Below are 8264 nucleotides of genomic sequence, written 5' to 3'. Positions count from 1 at the left end.
AGGAACTACCTGGCTGACCACTAGTTGAGATCCATAGGTTGTCCTGAAATCATGGTGGGCGTGTTTGCATTTGCCCAGGATCCTGAAGAGCTAGAGGGTTGGGGAAAGCAGATTCCAGTGTGACAAAACCCTGGAAAGGTGCTTCTCTCTCTTTTTCTTGTGTGCATGCACACGCTATCATGAATAAAATAAAATTTTAAAGATAAAAAAAATGGGAGCCAGCAGTTGGTGTGATGGTTGAGATGGGGGAGTTCCACATGTTTGACCATAGTTAGATTCTCAGATCTAGTGGCTTAAAAATCATGTTGAGTGCATGTACGTGTGTGTTCCCAAAATCCCAGGAGGAATCATTTGAAGGAGAAAGGATTTCAGTGTGGCCACCCCCCTTGGGGGGTGATTTCTCATTCCCCCTCTCACTACCTCTCTTTGTCTTTCTCCAGCAAGTGCATGTGTCTTGGAGAAAAAAAAATTTAAAAAAGAAGATAAAAAGTAAAAAAAAAAAAACACCATGAATAGGAACTAAATATGGCTTTTTATTTCATTTCCAGACAGTTTTATGCTCTGTTTAGTAAGCTAACTGCACAGGGCTGGTGCCATGATCAAATGCTTAAGGAAGCCAGATCCTACATAGCCAAGTTCAAGTACTGGACCTGGCAGTTTGAAAAACATGCTGGATCTACAGATAAATATTCAAAATCCTGACATGATGGAAAATGGAGAAGGGATTGCAACATGACAAGTCCCCGTTGGGGAGTGCTTTCTCCTGCTCCCTCTGTCTCTCTGTGTCTCTGGTGAGTGTATTTGCAACTTGAAAGAAAGAAAGAAGGAAAATAATAACAGTAACAAAACCCAATTTATTTGATGCTATTAAAAAAAATAAATCACTGCTTTAGACAACCAGCAAGATCAGATCGAAGACTTGGTCTTTTGATTGACATTTCAACTCATCCCACTTTGAAAACACCCCTACATGGGCATTTGTAGATGATTATATAAACATATTATATAATCTATTCACTCCTGGTAAAATTTTATCTTGAGAAAACTTGAATTGGCAAATAATGACTTGACCCACTTTGCTACACGGAAGTTACTTCCCCAAAATAGAAATCATTGTGTAAAGTATAAGTGTGAAGCTAAGGACTAAAATTTCAAAACTTTATGGAAATGAGCTAGGACTATTCTTTTTACTGGCTAAGTTAATATTGATGGTGTAGGAAAAAAGCTACAAATGGAAGTTACCAAACTATAGGTCAACAAGATCACAGAAAAGAAATAAATTCATTTTCAAAGAGCATAATTTTATATATATCTTGAGCCTATATTTAAAAAATTGTGCAAAGATTATATCCATATTTAGAAGTACCTATATTTGTGATCAGCTGTTTTCATTACGAATAAAAATAAATCTCTCTCCTACTTAAAAGATTAACTCCAAATTCTGTGTCACAAAATATAGCAAGAAATTAAAAGACCCAACAGTGACATCTTAATGATGAAGAAAATGTGTTAGGTTTTAGTTCCAAATTGTAGGAGTAACTAAAAGGGAAAATGTTATTTAACAGAGAAGTATTATTGTGTCTTTCCTAGACATGACCATCTTTCTCAGCCTTGGGGGAGATTTGAATCTGTTACAGAAGCAACACCAGAGTGAGAATAACATATTTCATTTTTGTCATTCTTTGAGATTGACAGCAAAACAGTAGGTTTAAAAATCCAGTCGTTGGTGAAGGGTTTTGGTTTTGTTTTTATTTTGAAGAATTCAGATCATGCTTATTCCTTAAATATGGGCAAAAATGGAAGCATGATTTCCAGTAACTATTCATATTTCTTATTTTACAATACTACATTTTATTTTGATAATTGCTTGATTTTATATTTTGGGATTTATTTATTTATTTATTTATTTTTGTAGGGGTTTTTGTATAGGGTATGTACGCTCTCCAGAAAGACAGAGACAGAGAGACAGGAAGTAAGAAATCACCCCATGGCCACGCTGCAATCCCTTCTGCTCTGTCCTCCTCTCAGGATCTTGGCACATGTGCCTGGTGTGAGTTTAAGTCACCGGGTCTGGGACTTGAGCTGTGGTCGACCACATGGGAGTCCAGCGATGTAGCCATTATGCCATCTGGTGGCCCCATTATTTATTTATTTATTTCAGCATTTATTTACTTAGTTTTACGTTTTCCCACAAATACTTACTTTACATATCAAAACATTTTTGTACATACTCCATAGTTCTTTATAGTTAATAAACAACTTTCAAAATTTCAAAAAATTGAATTTTAAAGATAATATTGGAAATATTTATTATAGTTTTGTATGCGACTCTGTAACAACAGAGACAGTATGGTTTTAAATATTTTTGAGAAAATATTTACATATCAGCTACTCAAACTGTTGAAAAGTAAACACTTAGCACACAATTCACACATAAACTTTCTCAATTCAGCCCTGCCTACCAAGTATTCTGTGATATACCATTGCTAGCAGAGATCAGTCTCTTTTTCTTCCTTGAAAGTCTTCCTCAAGATAATGCTCTGGTGGGACCAGCAGTTAGCGTAATGGCTATGTTGCTAAATTCCCATGTAGTGGACAGCGGTTCAAGTCCCGGACCCAGTGGTTTAAACTCACACCAGGCATGTGTGTGTGCATGCCCAAGATCCCAAGAGGAGAATGGAGGAGAAGGGATTGTGGTGTGGCCATCCCCCCTGGGGGGTGATTTCTCGCTTTCTATCTCTCTGTGTCTCTCTGTCTTTCTGGTGAGCGCACGCACCCTATAGCAAAAATCTCTCAAAAGAAAATTAGAAAAAAAAAAAGATAATCCTCTGACGTCATTGCTCTTTTACAATCTCTACTGATTACAATGCTGGGTTGGAAAAGTCCAAGTTATTTTATGGTACAAATTCTTTCATATAGCTTCTCTAATCCTCTCTGCCAGACAGAACTGTTTATGGTGCCAGGCCATCTTTCCAAGAGCATCTATTGGTTACTTGAGATCCACCTTACTTGAGATCTATCTTTAATCTTTAACTATGACATCCCAGTTAAAGGCCTGGTCAGTAACGAGTATTTTTCCATTTCTGATTCAAGGCAACAGAACTTATGCAAATAACTGTTCTGCCACAAAATAAGAATATTCACAAATATTTTCCAATTCCAGTGGGGTCAGGAAGGGAGAAGAGTTTATGTTTCCATTTTAAGAAACAAAAAAAGGAGAAAAAACCATTTTAATAAATTGCTGAACATATCAACAGCTCAAAAGAAAGCAAAATCCTTAAATTGAGAAAACAAAACATAGTAAAGAAAAAAATCAGTAATGTTTTACTCAAAAGTCATAAAATTCTATTTCACCAGTTCAGTCTTAAGTAATTAATCTCTCTTCTGTTGAATTTGCAGCATTACTGTGGTACACTCTTTACTATGTTTTGTTCATTCGACATTACTGATATCTCTTGTCCCTAGCATTAAGTTGGTCATTTTCTTGGTTGCTTCTTGTTCTCTTATTTCTGTATGTGTGTCTTTAGTTTTCCTGGTAAAACACTCCTTTCAGAATTTTTTAAATTGATTAATTAATTTGCAATCATTCACTGTACATCAATACAGCCTTCAAAATGAGATTTTCTATCCAGTATATATCGAATATTAGCTCAATCAAGGGTATTACCATACATGTTATCATCAACAAATAATTTTCTATTTCTAGTTTCTTATATATCCCCCCCTTGATTCCCTAACTCTCACCCTCTTCCAACTCCCCTCCTTCTTCCACTTTGTCTCTGGTATGTACAATTGTTTTCTATGCCCTTTTTTTCACATTTTATTGATTCGCTAAAGAGCTTAATTAATTTAAAGACTTTCAATAGCAAGCACAGCTGATATATACATATTTATGAAGGCATGTCTGACTTTAGGCATAAATCTCAGTGAGTAAGGTGAACATATTATGAAGTATCACCTCCCTGGGACTACATAGCTTACTCCAGTTATTAAATAAGTATTAATAGATATTTTTAATACATTTTTTAATTTCAAAAAAGTATTACTTTTAGTAGATCAAAATAAAAACAAATGTTAAGAGAAATTAGCTTAAAACTTAAAGCCAGGAAAAAGGTTAGGATTCAGTTCAAATAGCAGATAGATGAACCTAACAACAGTTCTAAAGAAGACAAAAATTCTTAAATATAGAAATCAAAGAATTGAAGAAAATCAGTAATGTTTTATTCTTTTTTCTTTTTTTGGAGAGGTTTTCGCTATAGGGCGCGTGTGCTCGTCAGACAGAGAGAGACAGAGAGACAGAAAGACAGAAAGCAAGAAATCACCCCCCAGGGGGGATGGCCATGCTGCAATCCCTTCTCCTCTATTCTCCTCTCGGGATCTTGGGCACACATGCACACGCGCCTGGTGTGAGTTTTAAGGCACCGGGTCCAGGACTCGAACTGCAGTCGTTTACGTGGGAGTCCAGCGACATAGCCATTACGCTAACTGCTGGTCCCAGTAAATTTTTATTCTAAAGTAAAAAAATTCTTTTGCTAGTTCAGACTCAGGTAATTAATCTCTCTTCTATTGAATTTGCAGCGTTACTGTGGTCTGATCTTTCCACTTAAACTCTGGAAGTTAACATTCAACTCTGAACTCCTCTCTACCATTAGGCTGGCCATTCTCTTGGTTGTTTCTTGTCCTCTTATTTCTGTGTGTCTGAGTTTAGTTTTCCTGGTTTAGCATTCCCTTCAGCACTTGGAGAGCTGTCTGGTGTTGGTAAATTCTTTCAGGTTTTGTTTATTTGAGAATTTTTCTTTTTTTATCTTTTCTTCCCACATGAAGGATAATCTTGCCTGATATAGTATTCTTGGTTGAAACTGTTTTTGACTTAACACTTTGAACATATTTTCCCATTCTTTCCTTGCTTGTATTGTTTCTGATGAGAGGTCTGAGGTTAGCCTGATGGGATAACCTTTATAAGTAACCTGATGTTTCTCTCCTGCTAATTTTAGTGTCTTGTCTTTGTCTGTGAATTTTGCCAATCTGGCTAAGAGGTGCCTTGGAGATCTTCTTGGGTTGATTCTGTTAGGGGTCCTTTGTATTTCCTGGGTCTGGATATTTGAATGCTTCTCTAGATTTGGAAAGTTTTCTTCCAGGATGTCATGGAATAGATTATCAATGCCCTTATTAGTTTCTTCATCTTCTGGAATACCAATGATCTAGATGGTTGGGTGCTTACTGGTATCTTGTATTCCTCTATAGTATTCTCTTTTTTTGGGGGGGTCATTTTCTCAACATTTTTGGTTGTTTTTTTCTAGTTCAGAGGTTTTGCCTTCAACATCTGAGATTTGATCTTCTGCACTGACTAATCTGCTTTTAATACTGTTTTTTCCTGGTTTAATAAGGACTTCTTTATTTTGAGGAAAAAATGGTCCCAAACATCAGGCTGTTCAGAAAAATAACCCACAGTATCAACTTTAGAAAACAAATATTAAGACTATTACACTATTTTCTAGAGGATGCATTTGACATGGCAACTCCCATTCACAAACATACACTGTTACATCTGTGTTGAACAGCCCCACAGGCACTCTAATGTGGGGCATAGAACATACTTCTAACTCAAAGCTGCCTCAGGTGCTACTCAACTAAATGATACTCTTTGCAGTTAGGGAAGCAACTACTGAACTCATCAATGAATGAAAAGAACTGCACTCCCTGCGTAACAAGAGATTATTTTGGAGACAGTTGATAAAAGTCATACATCCTTTTTATTGTTAAGTCATAAAGAGGTATCAAAATTAAAAGCTAAATTACAGGGGAAGACTTAACAAAACTACTAGGAGCATCAAAAGAAGTGAAATGGGCCCAGGCGCAGGGCAGTCTGAATTAATGGACATGGGAAGGACAAAGATGGGGAGAACAGTGAGCATGTGCTGAAGATACTAGGGAGAGGATCTGGTGAAAATTTTGATCTCAGACCAGCGCCTAGGTAAAGAAATAATGGGTAAGATTTCTAAAGTCCACTAAGTGCTTAAGAGTCATCCTCTCCATTGGCGCTCTCTCCTTCCTCGGCCTCTGTTTCATCATCCTTGATCAACTCCAGCTGTTTGTTTGCTCTGTTCCTTTTCGATTTTTTTCCAGGTTTTCCAGAAGAGAATCCACTTTTTGTTTTATCTGGGTCAACTCCTTCTTAATGGCCTGAATGTCATCTCCTTTCCACTTTCCAGACTTGGAAGACAATCCTCGTTGTCCATTCTTAGAATTGAAGCTTTTGCCCCTCCGTGAAGTGTTCCCTGATACACGCTGGCATTTCGAGGGCACTACAGCACGAGCAATAGGAGGTGGCGGTGGAACACATGCTGGGTAACTGTGCATCCTGTCATCATAATCATGTTGAATTTTATAGTCCAAATCGAAAGAGGAGCCGTACATCTCCACTGCAGGTCGTTTCACACCTCTTTTCCTCGGTTCACTTTTGGCTCTGCAGCCAGATGAATATCTAAAACCTGGCCTGCAATCATCCTGCCATCCTCTCCTGCCACAGCAGCCTGGGCATTCCTCTCATTAACATACTGAACGAAGGCAGAGCCCTTAGGAACAGAGCAACCCACAATTTTGCCATACTTCGAGAAGATTGCCTCCACATCAGACTTCTTGACTACAAGAGTGTTGAGATTTTGGAACCAGCAGTTAGCGTGATGGCTATGTAACTGGACTCCCACATAGTCGACCACAGTTCGAGTCCCAGACCCAGTGGCTTAGACTCATGCCAGGCACGTGTGCGTGCGTGCCCAAGATCCCGAGAGGAGAAGGGAGAAGGGATTGGGGTGTGGCCTCAGTCCTGGGGAGTGATTTCTCGCTTCCTGTCTCTATGTCTCTCTCTGTCTTTCTGGCGAGCGCACGCGCCCTATAGCAAAAAACCTCTCCAAAAAAAAAAAAAAAGAATGATTTTATTTAGCTTTATTTATTTATTTATTTTTAATTTGACTGGAGAGGGACAGAACAAGAGAGACAGACAGAGAAAGTTGGTAACATTGCTGGCCATTGCTATTGATGGTAAGATTCCTCACAAAGCCAAAAAGTGTGGCTAAAGATCAAAAAAATCTCACAAGAAGATGAGAGAAAAGAGATCAATTCTGAATCTCTCGCTCCCAGGTTCTAGGCAAAGAAACTGACTGCAGCTGGAGGTAGGAAATGTGGCTGCAACCGCTCCGTCTCCATCTCTTCACCTGCTTTTAATACTTTCGAGGGAGGTTTTGATTTCCTGTATTACAGCCTTCATCTCTAACAGCTCCATTTGATTCTTTTTTATGGTGTGTATTTCTTCTTTCAGATCATGCAAGAACTTCCTCACCTCCTAGAACTCATTGTCTCTTTTCTCCTGCATCTTCTGGAGTTCATTGTCTCTCAGCTGTTGCGTCTCGTTTAGTTTTGTCACTATGAATATTCTGAATTCTCTGTTGGACATTTCCACGAGTTCCATTGTACTGTTTGTGGATGGTGAGGGATTGTACTGTTTGTGGATGGTGAGGGGAAAGATGTTTTCTTTGTTTCTCATATTTATTCGTGCCTCTGCGGTGGTTTCTGGTCATTCTGTGACAAAAATCTCTTCTCTACTGTGTTTTTCAACATGATATCCATGTTGCAAGAGATTATGAGTTCAGATTTATAAAAAGTTTCCTCCTAAAGGCAGGAGGTCCAGCAAGTGTGGAGGATTTCAATGACCCTTGTCTGAGTGTTTTAGGGGTCTAGAAGATGGAGTTTAATGCACAGCTTCCCTGAACATGCCAGAACGCAACTCAGATTTGAAATGGCTTCTTGTTTGGGTGTTTCAGGGGTCTAGAAGATGGAGTTTAGAGCATAGCTTCCCTGAGCACGCCAGGACACACCTGTTTTTGTTTTTGTTTTAGGCCTGAAAATTTCTATCATGGAGTTTATATAAAGAAGGTACTCCTGCTTGGATGGCTAGTCAATCAGGCTGGAAAGGAGTGGTAGTGAGAGAAACCTGTTTATTCTAGTTCTGCGGTTGTGGGAAACAGCAAGAAAGAATCAGTAGAATTAGGCAAAAGGTACTGCCTTTGGTCAACTTTGCATCTTGGTGTGGAACATGGGAGCAGTTACGTAAATGGATGGGAGAGTGGCTTTCTCACTTGGGGATTCACAGTTGGCGATTATGGACGTGACACCTGTGTGAGGCTTCACGCCAGCGTGAGGTGAACCAGCACAGCTGAGAGCTACTGGGCATGACCGGAAGAGAGCGACTATACAGTAGACTCCAA

The 8264-nt window shown here is 38.7% G+C and overlaps 1 pseudogene; it reads right to left on the bottom strand.

Annotated features, from left to right (window-relative positions):
- Window positions 1-6016: 6016 nt before the first annotated feature.
- Window positions 6017-6659, bottom strand: LOC102498760 (heterogeneous nuclear ribonucleoprotein C pseudogene; annotated as a pseudogene).
- Between the last annotated feature and the right edge of the window lie 1605 nt (window positions 6660-8264).

Source organism: Tupaia chinensis, unplaced genomic scaffold, assembly GCF_000334495.1.
Source record: "Tupaia chinensis unplaced genomic scaffold, TupChi_1.0 Scaffold000316_1, whole genome shotgun sequence".
Classification (NCBI taxonomy): domain Eukaryota; kingdom Metazoa; phylum Chordata; class Mammalia; order Scandentia; family Tupaiidae; genus Tupaia; species Tupaia belangeri.
Note: the sequence above shows the minus strand (reverse complement) of the source record. Positions and strands in the feature narration are given on the sequence as shown.